This window comes from Choloepus didactylus, chromosome 11, assembly GCF_015220235.1.
Source record: "Choloepus didactylus isolate mChoDid1 chromosome 11, mChoDid1.pri, whole genome shotgun sequence".
Taxonomy (NCBI): domain Eukaryota; kingdom Metazoa; phylum Chordata; class Mammalia; order Pilosa; family Megalonychidae; genus Choloepus; species Choloepus didactylus.
In genome coordinates, this window is record NC_051317.1 from 41,294,938 (window position 1) to 41,310,788 (window position 15,851).

General features: G+C 36.5%; 1 protein-coding gene across 2 annotated transcripts in view; it reads left to right on the top strand.

The window, feature by feature from the left end:
- FBXL7 (F-box and leucine rich repeat protein 7) overlaps positions 1 to 15,851 on the top strand; it is a 444,772-nt gene that overhangs the window by 375,559 nt on the left and 53,362 nt on the right. The window lies entirely within an intron of this gene.

A 15,851-nucleotide genomic window follows, 5' to 3' on the forward strand; every position in this document is an offset into this window, starting at 1 on the left:
GTGTTGGTATACAGCAAACACTTGTTCATAGTCTCCATTAATAATCCTTTTTATTCCTGTGGAGTCCATAGTAATGTCATCCCATTCATTTATGATTTTAAGTTATTTGTGTCCTACCTGTTTTTTTCTTTATCAGTCTAGCTACAGGTTTGTCAATTTTATTGATCTTTTCAAAGAACCAACTTTTGGTTTCATGTTTCTCTCTATTGTTTTATTTTTATTCTCTATTTCACACATCTCTGCTCTAATCTTTATTTTTCCTTCTGCTCACTTTATATTTAGATTGCTGTTGTTTTCCTAACTCCTCCAATTGTGAAGTTAGGTCTTTGATTTGAGATCATTCTTGTATTTAACTCTAAGCATTTAGAGTTAGAGATTTCCCTCTCAGCATTGCTTTTGCTCATACTTTTCTATGTTGCATTTTTGTTTTTATTCTCCTTAAGACATTTCTTAATTTGCCTTGTGATTTCTTCTTTGATGCATTTGTTATTTAGTTTCATATTTGTGAATTTTCCAGTTCTCCCTGTGTTACTGATTTCTAGCATCATCCCATTGTGTTAAGATATTTATTGTAATAAATTCAGTATTTTTTAATTTATTGAGACTTGTTTTGTGACCTAACACATTGTCTCTCCTGGAGAATAACCCATGTGTACTAGAGAAGAATGCAATTCTGCTGCTGGTGGCTGAAGTAGTCTGTATATGTCTCTTAGGTCTACCTAGTTAATAATATTGTTCACGTCTTCTATTTCCTTATTGATGTTCTGTCTACATAGTCTAGCTATTATCAAAAGTGCTGTATTGAATTCTCCTACTATTCATGTAGAACTATCTATTTCTCCCTTCAGATCTGTCAGTATTTACTTCATAAATTTTGGGGCTTTGACATTAAATGTGTATGTATATATATATATCATTGGTGTGTTTTCTTGTTGAATTAACCCCTTTATCAGTATATAGTGGCCTTCCTTATCCCTCATAATAGTTTTTTATGAGGTCTATTTTATCTGGTATTAGTATAGCTGCCCCAGCTCTCTTTTGGCTTTCCATCTTTTAACTGTTAACCTACTTGTGTTTTTGAATTTAAGGTGAGTCCTTTGTAAACAGCTTATAGTTATGCCATGCTTTCTTATCCATTCTGTCAATCTCTGCCTTTTATTATAGAGTGTTTAATCCATTTATGTTTAAAGTAACTTCTGATAATGCAAGACTTTCTTCTGCCATTTTGTTACTTTGTCTTTGCAACTGTTGTACCTTTTTTGTCCCTCAATTCTTCATTAATGTCTACTTTCATACTTATTTGGCTTTTTATAGTGTACCATTTTGAGTTCTCATTTCCTTCTGTATCTGTTTTTCAGACATTTTCTTTGTGGTTAATGTGGTTGTTTAAAGGTGTCTGTATTTATAACTTAATCTGTTCCTGTGTGTATGAATCCATTGTAAGGAGGATCTTTTGATGAGGTTACTTCAGTTAAGGTGTGGCCTACTTCAATCAGGATGGGTCTTAATCATATTACTGGAGTCTTTTATAAGCAGAATGAAATTCAGACAAAAAGAAAGCCGTAGAGGGAGCAGCCAGAAGCTGAACATCAATGGAACCAGAAAGAGAAGGGAGAGATCAGGAGATGCCACCAAGTGCTTTGCGATGTGACAGGTTAAGGAACAAGATCACCAGCAGCCAGTCCCAGAATGCCACAGTGTTTGGGGAGAAATATCACCATGATGATACCTTGATTTGGACTTTCTTCCAGCCTGAAAAACATGAGCTAAAAACCCCCCTTGTGAATCCCAACCCATTTCATAGTATTTGTTTGTGCTGCCTAGGATACTGAAACAATAACCATGAGACTAAATGTAACATCCTAAATCTATAACAATTACATTTGATTTGATACCAACTTAATTTCAATAGCACACACATACACTATGCCTATACCACTCAACTTTCTCCTTGAACCTGGCATTTGGTAATTTGACGACTATGTGTCTGGGAATGGTTGTCTTTGAGTTTATCCTGTTTGGGATTCATTAGGGCTTCTTGAATCTGTGTATCATGTCTTTCATTAAATTTGAGAAGTTTTCTGCCATTATTTCTTTGAATGTTTTTTCTTTCTCATTCTCTCTTTCTTCTTCTTCTGGGATTCCCATAAATGCATACATGGATATGCTTGATGGTGTCCCACTGATCTTTTAGGCTCTGTTCAATTTTTTTCACTCTTTTTTCTTTCTGCTCCTCAGCCTGAATGATTTCAATAATATTTACTTTGAGTTCACTGATTCTTTCTTATACCAGCTCTAATCTACTGTTTAAACCCTTCATGAAAGTTTTCATTTCATTTATTGTGGTCTTCAACTCCATTGTTTCTGTTTGGTTCCACTTAAAAATTTCTGTCTCTTTATTGAGATACTCATATTTTTCATTCTTCATTTCCCTGATATTCGTTAGTTCCTTCTCCATGTTTTCTTTTATCTCCTTAAGCATATTGGGGATCTTTTTTTTTTTTTTTTTAAGTCTTTGTCTGGTATGTCCAAAGTTTGGTATTCTTTGTTGATGGTTTCTGGGTTTTTATCTTGTTTCTTTGGATGAGCCATTATTTCTTATTTATTTGTCTGGTAATCTTTATTGCTCGTGGTACATTTTAATATCATAACATGTTAACTCTGGCATTTATTCCCCGAGCTCTCTGTTCCTTAAGTTTGTATCCAGCTAGTTATATGGCAGATATTACCTTGAGTACCAGGAACTAACAAAAACAAACAAACCAAAGCAAAAAAAAAAAAATTTTAAATTAAAAAAAATAAAAATAAAAAGCACCTCAGGGGCCTTGCAAATAAGATCTGTGTTGGTTAGTGCTCTCCTTCAGAGTTTAGCCCTCCTATCAAGATCAGCCTGAAGTGAAAGTGAATTGCAGGGTCTGCTCCATCATTTTTGAGCCTGTGTCTTACCCAGGGCTTGTGCTTGCTCATGGGCTTAGGACTTCCCCCATTTACAGGAATTTGAATACCCTGTCTTCTCTGTGTGAAATAGAAGTTCTTGCCTCCTGGCTGCCATATTGTATTTTTTAAGGTAGGTAATCCTTTGCCCCAGACCGCTTTGACTTAATTGCTTCTTATACTACAAACAGTATACAAGCTGCTTCTGCCTGCAGGGCAGGTTATGGGATAGAAAGCCAGAGATGAGTTTCCTAGTTTATGCTTTCACGCTGCTGCCATATACAATGGCACCAGCATACAGGCTCTCCAGTGTTCACCTAGAACAGGGCCAGGGATCCACAATGGGAGTGCAGGCTGATTCTACACCACCTCAAGAGCTTCTCCTACCACTTTTAAACCTGCATTTTCTTGATTAAGCCACTGCCCTGTTACCACAATCCTTTAACTATTTCCCAGAGTTTTGAGGAAGATGGCTCTGCCAATTTTTGCTGGGTGTTCCAAGATTCTATAAGGGAACTGCACCCTCGAGTGTCCTCCAACACCATCTTGGTCAACCGGACACATAAGTAGATATTTTCTTGTTCCCTCTAAAATAATAATAATTGGAGACAAAGGTTATCACAAATTTGATCTATTAAATGTTTGCCAATCATAATTGGTTAAATAAAAATCATAAAAACATACTTCTGTTTTTTTAGATTAACAACTTAGTATGTAAGTATTTTGGAATTAGCACAGATTCAGGGAAAAGAACAAACATTTATGGAACATTTGCTGTATGGCAGGCTTTCTGTTAGGGAATTTATATGTTATTTTATTCAATCCTTATAATGACAAGGAGAGTTGGGTATTACTGAATCCATTTTACTGCAATAGTTTGCCCAAGGTCACACTGCTTAAAAGATAGAAAATTACAATTTGAACCCCACCTTATCTGACTCCAAAGTCTATGATATTTCTTTTTTTAAAAGATAATAGCTTGTTATTTTTGAATTACTAAAGATTACATATTATTAAATATGTTAAATAATAAAGAAATAAATGACATAAAGATAAAGATGTCCATAATTCCACACCCAGAATAACTACTGTTAATTGTTTGTCATATATTTTTTCAGCTTATGTTCTGGGCATATGCTAAGATATATGTGGATTTGTATTGCTTTCATTTACTTTCGCTCCTTTCTCTTTCCTTTCCTTTTTATTCTTTTCTTTCTTTACTTAATGGACCATGATATCCACACTGTTTTGCAGCTGCTGGTTTTTTTCACTTGGCTGTTTACTTTCATGAGTATCAAACTGCTTTTTAAGGGCACTAAATTAATGAAACATTATTTATCATAGTTCCTAATAAATGCATATTTTGGGTCATTACAAATAATGTTTCAATATACATGCTTGTATATTTATTTATCTTTATGTACCTATGCAAGTATTTTTGTAAGATAGGTTACCAAAACTAAAAATTTCTGGTACTAAATGTATGAACATATTAAATTATTAATATTGCAACATTGCCTTCCAAAAAGGTTTTACCAACTTATATTCCAAAGGCATCATATGGAAGTGCTTTTCCATTGTCCCAGCCGTTATCTATAAACTTAACCAGAGGAGAGGGATATCAGATAAGGAAACTGAAGCCCAAAGAGTTTAAGTGACTGTCCCCAAATCATCCCATCTAGTGACAGCTAAAACAATGGTTAGAATTGGGTAGTATGACCCCAAAGTCCATGCTCTGCATGCTATATTTATATTTTATACTTATTTTCTACAAAGGAAGTTGTTTCCAAGAGTTGTTCCAATGCAAGTTACCTAGCAAAGTCTATTAAGAAGTCATGAGTAATAGGAAGGGAAGAAAATATTTGGAAATCATACATGTAATACAAGTTTACTATCTAGAATATTTAAACTACTCCTACAACCCAACAAGAAAAAGACATACAACCCTATTTTAAAAAGGGGAAAATACTTCAGTAGACATTTCTCCAAAGAAGGTATGGAAACGGCCAATAAATACATGAAAAGATGTTCAATGTCATTAACCACCAGGTAAATGCGGCCACTGTGGAAAACTTTGGCCATTCCTCAGAAAGTTAAGTATAGAGTAACCACATGACATGACAATGCCACTTCTAGGTCCGCACCCAAAAGAATTAAAAGCAGAGACTCAGATATTTGCACATCAGTGTGGCTCCCTTCTTCCTCAAGAAGGTCTGTGGAAACTTGAAACACCAAGAAAGACAGTTTGCAAATCACAATGTTAGGCACAAGTCACTATTCAAACCGCTTTACAAAGGAGTGATTTGGTGAATGAGTGAATGTTTTCTTGTGGTCTTAAGCGAAGTGATAAACCAGCATAATTGGATTGGGGTTGGAAAATGTACTCGAATTTAGCTTAATTACGAAAAAGTAGATGATTTCCTTTCTATTCCAATAAAGTTATGAATCTTTTTGACTACTCAGAGGGATACACACCACTTAGCTAAGATGATTTGCAAAGGGTGATTTTCAGTATATAATGTACCACTTCTGACATATGTGCATAGATGCATATATAGGTGTGCATGTATATATATAGTGTGCATAGTAGGTGTATGTATATATATATACACATACACACGCATATATGTATGTGATTATTGGAAGCATATGTTAGAAATATTTCAATGACTAGGAGCCATAAATTGAGGAAATAGAAATAGACAAGTTAAACAGTTTTTCCAAGCTGGCACAGTGGCTCAAGAAAATGTAGGATTCACCAATGTGGCAGTTTGGATTCATTTCCAAGTTCATGGCTTGGCATTCCAGTCTCATTACATTTCTTTTTTCACATTAAAATTCTACAACACTTCAAGAGAACCATAGCAAATTCCAACCTTACATCTATTAGAGAATGGAAAAAATGTATATGTGCATAATTTTTTTAAGATGTGTCAACCACTGAAATAATTCATCATGTGAGAAATAACCATAAATAACACAGCATCATTGATAGAAAAGATAAGGGATTATTCTACACTGAACCTTTTAGCCAATGTTTTGCTTAGGAAAGGAATTTCTTTTGGTATCCACTGAATGAAAGGACAGGTTTCAGAAGAAAACAAGTGGTTTGGCAGCTTAAGTCCTCCTATGGTGATTGGCTCCAAAGGGATCTGAGAAGTGTAGAATTTTCTGAGGACATTTATTGTTAAGTACTCTCTTTGTACAGGACAGGCAGTCCCCTTGAGTCCCCAGTAATTTTATTTGCAAAGAGAGTCTTTGGCAGGAATTGTCTGGTGTATACATTTACACTGCTGTGAATTCCCTATGAATCAACAGAGGAGCAAGATACCTCAGCCAGATGTTAGCTTTTTGTTTATCTTTTCTTTGTTTCCTTTTTAAGAGAGTCAAATTAATTTGACTCATTAATCTAACTGAAGTTCTTTTCCTCTGACTCTTTGGTCAAGGCCTAATATAGAACCATTTTGTTCATTTTACCATTTTTTTCACTTTTAAATCATCTGGGAAATTCTTTCATAGGCCCATTCTTAATGGGAAAAGAATTACAACTGATGAAACAGAATCCCCAAAATTTTAATAGAATAAAATATCCTTATGGTTATGAACTAAAATATCATTAATACAAAAATATTATGGAAAAAATTCCATTAATATTGCCTAATAAATTTTTCCATACACAATGTCCATTTTTAATATACTGGGATGAAAAAAATACCTTGGATTCTTTTTCTCCTCTTCCTCATCCATATCATTTAAAGTTAAGTTTGTGTTTTTTTAATTAGAGAAATTTTGGGTTTACTGAAAAATCATTAATAGATTACAGGGTTCCCGTATACCACCCTATTATTAACACCTTGCATTGGTGTGCCACATTTTCTACAACTGATGAAAGCACATTTTTTAATTATACTTTTAATTATAATCCATGGTTTAAGTTAGTGTTCACTGTTTGTCTTGTGCAGTTCTGTTGATTACTTTTAAAATTTTTATTTAGTAAATATGACCTACCTAGTATAGACAACCTACCATTTCCCCTTTTACCACATTCAAATATATAATTAAGTACTGTTAGTTACATTTGCAATGTTGTGCTGCCATCACCACCATCCATTACCAAAACTTTTCCATCATCCCAAATAGAAGCTCTGTACATCTCAAGCCTTAACTCCCGATTCTCTACCTCTACCCCATCTCCTGTTAGCCTATATTCTAGATTCTGACTCTATACATTTTCTTATTTCATATCAGTGAAATTATATACTATTTGTCCTTTTGTGTCTGGCTTATTTCACTCAACATGATGTCTTCAAGGTTCATCCATGTTGTTGCATGTATCGGAACGTCATCCCCTTTTCCTGCTGAATAATATTCCATTGTTATGTGTGTACCACATTTTATTTATTTTTATTCATCAGTGTGGATGCTTGGGATGCTTCCATATTTTGGCAATTGTGTATAATGCCACTGTGCTTTGCTTCTGTATTTTGGCAATAGTGTATAATGCCACTATGAACATCAGTGTACAAATAATAGTTCAATGCCCTGCTTTCAATTCCTACGGGTATATACATAGAAGTGGGACTGTTAGATCATATGATAATTATATACTTTTTCTGAGAACCTGATAAACTGTCTTCCACACCAGCTCTACCATTTTACATTCCCACCAGCAATGAATGAATGTTCCTATTTCTACACATCCTCTGCAACACTTGTAATTTTCCATTTTTTAATAGTAGCCATTCTAGTGGGTGTGAAATGGTATCTCATTGTGGTTTGATTTGCATTTGCCTAATAGCTAATGATGTTGAGCATCTTTTCTTGTGCTTTTTGGCCATTTGTATATCTTCTTTGGGGAAATGTCTGTTCAAGTCTTTTGTACATTTTTAAATTGGGTTGTCTTTTTGTTATAAAGTTGCAGGATTTCTTGATATAATCTATATATTAAACACATATCAGATATACAATTTCCAAATATTTTCCCATTGTTTAGATTGTCATTTTACTTTCACGATAAAGCCCTTTGATGCACAAATGCTTTTAATATTAATGAGGTCTCATTTATTTATTTTGTCTTCCGTTGCTTGTGATTTGTGCGTAAAGTCTAAGAAACTATTTCTTAGCACAAGGTCCTGAAGATGCTTGCCTACATTTTCTTCTAGGAGTTTTATAGTTCTAGCTCTTATATATAAGTCTTCCTTCTACTTTGAGTTGATTTTTGTATATGTAGGAAGTAGGGGTCACCTTCATTCTTTTGCAAATGGAGAGCCAATGTTCCCAGTATCATTTGCTAAGGAGACTACTCTTTCCCAATTGAGTGGTCATTGCCCCTTGTCAAAGATCAGATGGCCATAAAAGTGAAGTTTGATTTTTGAGATCTCAGTTCAGTTTCATTGGTCTGTCTGTCTGTCCTCTTTCCCATACCATGCTGTTTTGATTACTGTGGCTTTGTAATAAGATTTAAGATCAGGAAGTGTGAGTCCTCCAACTTCATTTTTCATTTGCAAGAGAGCCTGGGCTATTCAGGGACCCTCACCCTTCCATATAAATTTGATGATTGTCTTTTCCATTTCTGCAAAAAAGGTTGTTGGAGTTTTGATTGGGGTTGCATTGAATCTATAAGTCACGTTGGGTAGAATTGACACCTTAGTTATATTTAATCTTCTAATCCATAAATATGGAATGCCCTTCCATTTATGAAGATCTTCATAGTTTTCTGTGTACAGGTCCTTTAAATCCATGGTTAGATTTATTCCTAGATATTTGATTATTTTAGTTACCATTGTACTTGGATATTTTTTTCTTGATATATTCTTCCAGTTGTTCACTATTAGCATACAGAAGCACTACTAATTTTGGAGTGATGATCTTCTACCCCACCACTTTGCTGAATTAGCTAGTAATTTTTTGTGGATTTTTTGGGATTTTCTGTATATAAGATCATGTCATCTGCAAATAGGAAAGTTAGGTATCCTTGTGCTGTTCCTGCTGTTAGAGGGAACACATTTCAATCTTTCTCCATTTAGTATGATGTTAGCAGTGGGTTTTTCATATATGACCTTTAGAATGTTGACAAAGTTTCCTTCTATTCCTAGTTTCCTAAGTGTTTGTATCAAGAAGGGGTGCTTTTTTTTGTCAAATTCCTTTTCTGCATCAATTGAGATGATTGTGTGTTTTTGCCTTCATTCTGTTAATGTTGTGTATTACATTAATTGATTTTCTTATATTGAACCACCCTTGCATACCTGGGATAAATCCCAATTTATTACGGTTTATAATTCCTTTAACGTATTGGATTTGGTTTGCTAGTATTTCATTGGGGATATTTGCATCTATGTTCATAAGTATATTGGTCTGTAATTTTCTTTTCTTGTGATATATTTGCCTGACTTTGGTATGAGGGTAATGTTGGCCTCATAGAATGAATTACAATGTTCCCTGATCTTCAGTTATTTGAAAGAGTTTGAGCAGGATTGATTCTTCTTGGAATGTTTGATAAAATTCCCCTGTGAAGCCATCTGATCCTGGGTTTTTCTTTTGGGGGAGGTTTTTATTACTGATGCAATCTCTTTACTAGGTGTTGGTTTGTTGAGATCTTCTACTCCTTCTTGAGTCATGTAGGAAATTTATGTTTCTAGGAATTTGTCTTATCTAGGTGATCTAATTTGTTGGCATACAATTGTTCCCCGTTTCTTCTTATGTCTTTTTTATTTCAGTGGTGTCGGTAATAATGTCCCCCCTTTTATTTTTGATGTTACTTATTTGTGTCTCTCTCATTTATTCTTTGTCATCATAGCTCAAGGTTTCTCTATTTTATTGATCATTTCAAAGAACCAGTTTTTGGTTTTGTTTGTTCTTTTCATTGTTTTATTCTCTTTCATCCCTGCTCTAATCTTTGTTATTTCCTTCCTTCTGCTTGCTTTGGCTTATTTTGTTATTTTTCTAGATCCTCCAGTTTTGCAGTTAAGTCTCTGATTTGAGATCCTTCTTTTTTAATGTAAGCATTTAGAACTATAAACTTGTCTCTTATTATAGCCTTTGCTGCATCCCATTACTTTTAGTATTTCATGTTTTCATTTTCATTTGCTTCAAGATATTCCTGATTTCCCTGGTGATTTCTTCTTTGGACCATTGGATGTTTAAGAGTACATTGTTTAATTTCCACATATTTGTGAATTTTCTATTTTATTAATTTCTAGCTTTGTTCCATTGTGGTCAGAAAAATGCATATGATTTCAATATTTTTGAAATTACTGAGACTTGTTTTGTGGCCTAATATGTGGGCTCTCCTGGAGAATGATCCCTGTGCACTCAAGAAAAATGTGTATTTTCTTGTTGTTTGATGAAGGTTTCTATCTATTTCCATTAGTTCTCTTGGTTTAGAATGTCATTCAAGTCTTGTATTTCCTTACTGATCTTCTATCTAGATGTTCTATCCATTATTGCAAGTGGTATGTTAAACTCTCCTACTATTAATGTAGAACTGTCTATTTCTCCCTTCATATCTATCAGTACTTGCTTCTTACATTTTGGGGCTCGCCTCTAAGTGCATATATATTTATAATTGTTAGGCCTTCTTGAATTGACCTTTTTTTTAGTATATAATGACCATCTTTGTCCCTCATAACTGTTTTTGACTTAAAGTCTCTTTTATGTGATATTAATATACCTATCAAAGCTCTCTTCTGTTTACTTCTTGCAATGGTGTATTTTTTTTTCCATCATTTCACTCACAACCTACTTATGTCTTTGAATTTAAAGTGAGTTTCTTATAAACAGCATATAGTTAGGTCTTGCTTTCTTATCCATTTTGCCAATCTCAGCCTTTTACCTGAAGGGTTTAATCCATTTATGTTTAAAGTAACTACTGATAATACAGGAGTTTCTGCTGCCATTTTGCTATTTGTTGTAATATAAATTTTTGTCCCTCAATTCTTCCATTAATTACTGCTTTCATATTTATTTAGTTTTTTTATTGTATTGAGTCCCTTCTCATTTCTATCTGGATATATTTTTTGTATATTTTCCTGTGGTTACCACAGGGTTAAAATTTGACATCTTAAATATTTAACAGTAATATTTCACTTGATAACAACTTGACTCTAATAAATGCCCATATACTATTCCTATACCCCTCTCTCACCTCACCTTTTTTTGTACTTGTTACAAATTATATCTCTGTACTTTGTATGTGCAGTACCATAGATTTATCATTATTTTTTGGCATTTTAGCACCTGTATGGAGTAAAAAGTGGAGTTTCTTACAGAGTATGGTTCAGGCATTCTGCCGTTTATATTTACCCACATGGTTACCTTAACCAGAGGTCTTTTTTTTCTTTATACCACTTTGAGCCACTAGCTAGTACCCTTTCATTTCGGCCTGAAGAACTCCCTTTAGCATTGCTTGTAGGGCAATTTCACTGGTGATGAACTCCTCAGCTTTTGTTAATCTGGAATGTCTTAATCTCCCTCTCATTTTTGAAAGAAAGTCTCACCAGATATAAAATTTTTGGTTGACAATTGTTTTCTTTCAGCACTATAAGTGCTCTCTTTCCTCCATGGTTTCTGATGAGAAATCAGTACTTAATCATATTGGGTCTCCCTTGTACATAAAATGTTGCTTTTTTCTTCCAGCTTTCAGATTTCTCTCCTTGACCTTGGCATTTAGCAGTTTGACTACTGTGTGTCTGTGTTTATCCTGTTTGGGGTTCATTGGTATTTTTGGACATGCATATTCATGACTTTTGCTAGGTTTGTGAAGTTTATTGTCATTATTTCTTTTAATATTTGTTCTGCCCCTTTCTCTCTTTCTTCTCCATCTGAGATTCTCATAATGTGTATATTGGTATGCTTAATGGTGTCCCAGAGGTCTCTTAGGCTATTTTCACTTTTTTAATGATTTTTCCTTTCTGCTCCTCAGCCTTACTCATTTCAATTGCCTTGTCTTCGAGTTTACTGATTGTTTCTTCTGCCTGTTCCAATCTGCTATTGAAACACTCCTGGAAATTTTTCATTTCATTTATTATGTCTTCAATAATAATAGTTCTGTTTGGTTCCTTTTTTAAAATTTCTTTCTCTTTATCGATATTCTCATATTGCTCATTCATTGGGTCCCTAATAATCCTTTATTTCTTTCTCTGTATTTTCCTTCCTCTCCTTTAGCACACTGACTGGTTTCCTGATATCCTTTAGTTCTTTCTCTGTATTTTCCTTCATGTCTCTAAGCATATTGAAGATCATTTTGTTAGTTTTTGTCCAGTATGTCCACAATCTGGTCTTCTTCATTGATATTTTCTGGGTATTTATCCCCTTCCTTTGGTAGGTCATCATTTCCTGTTTCTTTGTTTGTCTTGTAATATTTTGTTACACACAGTATATTTTAATTTTTTTAATTTTAACTCTAGAATTTATTCCCTGAGATGTCTGTTTCTTGAGTGTGTGACCACCTGGTGATATGACAGAGATTTTCTTGGGTTTCAGGAGTTATCAAAACCAAACAAATCTAGGCAAAAAACACCTTTCAGTGTCGCAGCAAATTGGCTTTGCATTGGCTTGTGCTCTCCATCTGAATTCAAGTCTCCTATTAAGAAGGTCAGCCCAAGGCAGTTGCAAAGTATAGGGTCTTCCCTGTCTTTTCTGGACCTGTGTCTTGTCCTGGGCTTGATCTTGCTGGTGGCCTTAAGAGTTCTCCTGTTACAAGAGTTTGAAGGCCCTCTCACCTTCCCAGTGTTCCACAACAGGATTTAAACCAGGTAAGCTTTGCCCTGGCTACCTGCCTCAGTTGTTTCTTATTCTGATTTTTGTTGTCTCAAAAATGCTTTTGCCTGGATAGAAAATTCTGTGAGAGGGAGCACACTAGAGAGAAGTTTCCTAAGTCAGTCTTTCCCAGATGGAACAAGGCTAGGGACTCTCAAAGCAAGTGCCAGCCAGCTTCAAACTGCCTGGGGTGGGGTTGGAGGGGTCTGAAGGAGAGGGTAAGGGGAGGCTGCACTGTCATGGCTAAGCCCCTGCCCAGCCAATGCAGTCCTTCATGTGTCCTCCACAGCTTTGTGTACCATCTAAGTCTCCTCCACCACCTTTGTCTGGGGCGGGCTGGAACAATGGCCACCCCAGAGCTGAGCCTCCTTAGAACTGAAGTAGCTAATCAAAAGCATTGGTCAGAGATTGGCCCACACCCACCCCTGATCTTGGAGAATTAGATTTTTATGCCCCTCTCTGGCACCAGCAATCTATGCCAGGAGCCAGACCCCACTGCTTCCTGCTGCAAGACAGCTGGGGATAGGCACTGGTAACTGCCTCCAGGAGAGACCAATTTGCTGGTGTGTACTGTAATTTACCAGCCTCTTCTTCCTATTCTTACTTGGATGCTGTACTGTATTCTGCTAGACTCTGGAGTTTTGAAATAATTGGTTTTAGACAGTTCCTAAATGTATAATAGTTGCTCTAGTGGAGGAACTGATTCCTGGAGCTTCTACTCCACCGTTTTCCTACATTTTGAATTCTATACTTAAGTTTTTGGAGCCAGTCATCAGGATCATGGGCAGAACAGAGACGAAAGAAGCCACCCAGCAGTTTAGATTCCATTGTTGAGCAAATGATGGAGTGAGTTAGGGAGGTGATGGGTGGAATCTTTGAGGATCTCCAGTGAATCCACCAGGATTGGAGCCAAGAGAGAAAGTGAGCAGGCCACTGCTGGGCCTGTGCTGTGCCGGGATCTTTTTATCCTCCTTTTATTTGATGCTCTCTGTGACACCTAGCTTACTAGTTTCCCATTTTCATAGTCACCGTCAACAAATCCAAGCATTTTTCATCAGTTAAATACATAGGGGTAGTGTGATATTTACTATTGACACTTCTTGGAAAATTACTGGACTGTGGCCCTAAAGGATCATACAATGTTAGAACTGAAAGGAGCCCTCACAATTATGTTGTCCAGTCTCCTAATTGTATAATTAGAGAACCTGAGATCCAAACTAGTTGAGTGTCTTCACCAAGATCAAGGTGAGACCATAGCACTTATTTGCTGATTCTCATTTCCATGCTTTCTGCACTTCACTTTTTGGCAAAGATACTTATATACTTTAGTTATAGAGCCCATTGGAATGTGGTTCAAGATACTGTTTGCTATTTGTAGTGACTTCTACTCCATAGAAAAATATTGTGGATTCCAGAGTTTCTGCCTACTATCTGTTCTTTAACACTACATGTTTTTGTGTCTTATCTGGCCTTGCCAAGGTAACACCTGGTTTCATCGGTCTGGGTGTGACAGTGGTGGATACCTATACATTGCTGAAACCCTTGAGCCAGGAGGGCTGCTGCCTCCTAAACTCGATATAAATCAGAAACAGACTCAGACTCCCACCAGATGACTGCCTCATAGGCCACCTATGCAAGGATTTTACAGAATGACTGATGTTTGCTTTGCCCATATTCTTGTTGTGTCCTTAAAAAGCACCAGCAACTGTTCACTCTACAAGGCAAAAGAAAATCCTTTAGTTCTCCTGACAAACCAGAGCTTTTTCGTGCTCAGCCATATGCAGGTTTGAAGGCAGAGGGCATCCTTGTGCATAGTCCCAGGGTGATGAGGCACAGCGTGCAGTCCCAGCTACATGAACAACCCAGGAAAAACACATCCACACTATTTCAGTAGGAAAATTTGCATCCTTGGTGATTCTCAGAGCTGTTGAGTATGGCAGATTGGGTGGGAGCCTCTATCCTCTGGTTGTTAAGACCGAGCACAAGTAGAAACACAGGCTTTCCAGAACATAGCAGCAGGGCTATGAATAAAAGAGAAAGAGCTGGCATGTCGGTCCTATTAATCTTACCAACCCTGCTGATGTTTTCAACTGGTGAGTTTTTAACTGCAGAAAAGCAGCTGCTCTATGAAGGTGTTGCCCTCTGCAACATGGCACATTGTTGGGGTCCCCTCTTCTGGGAACCGTGGTACATACTCACCCTGTCCTATCCACTGTATTCCAACTGCATTTATATAAGGATCCAGGTTGCATGCACCTTTTACCAACACACATTGATAATCTGTGGTGAGCCAGACTTTATTTGATTATTCATTAAACAAATGCTTATGGAACATCCAGTATGGGCCAGGCATAGTTCTTGGCATAAGATAACATGGAAAACTAAATTTCTGGATAGAGTTCATACTGACTTACTTTGGGAATGGAATGAAGAGTGACGAGATAGCATTTGCTGAACAGCTACAAAAACTGGGCGCTTTTTGTACATTATTGCATTGAGTCCTCACAAGACTCCTAACAGGCGGTCATCATTATTCTCAATTTTGCAAATGAAGAAACTGATTCAAAGAAAGGATATAGCATGCCTGAGTCCCAGAAGTAGAGAATAGCTAACAAGAAAGGGGAGCCAGGTGTGGCTCTTTCCCATACTCCAAGTTTCCTCAATGGAAAAGACATTGAAATAGTCCACTCTGCCACTCGGAACAGGAGTGAGCCTCTAAACCAGCTGTGTGATGTGGGAATGGGAAGGTGGGAAACTCGGACTCAGGGCTGAAGATGGAAGCACTGACCTGTAGCAGAAAAGAACCTCAGCTCTATGGGAGTCCAGCTGGTGTGGAGCCCATGCTTACTAACATGATGGAAAGGGGCTCTGCCCCCATGCTCGCCATCCTATGCACCATCCCAAACTTGAGGCTGACGTGGCTTCTCATTCCGTCTATGAAAGACCCTGGGGACTCAGACATGTAGTGGTATGTGTGTGTCTGCATGTTGGGGGCATGTGCTTACGTGCAGTGTGTACACGACACAGATATAGCTAGGTTGGCTGCAATTCCCATATGTTATATTAGCAAAATTTTAAGCAGTGACCTCTTCTTCTCTTCTTCTAAAATTTCCCATGGGCACTGCCAGGTGGAAATTGTCCACTGTAAACTAGATCTTATT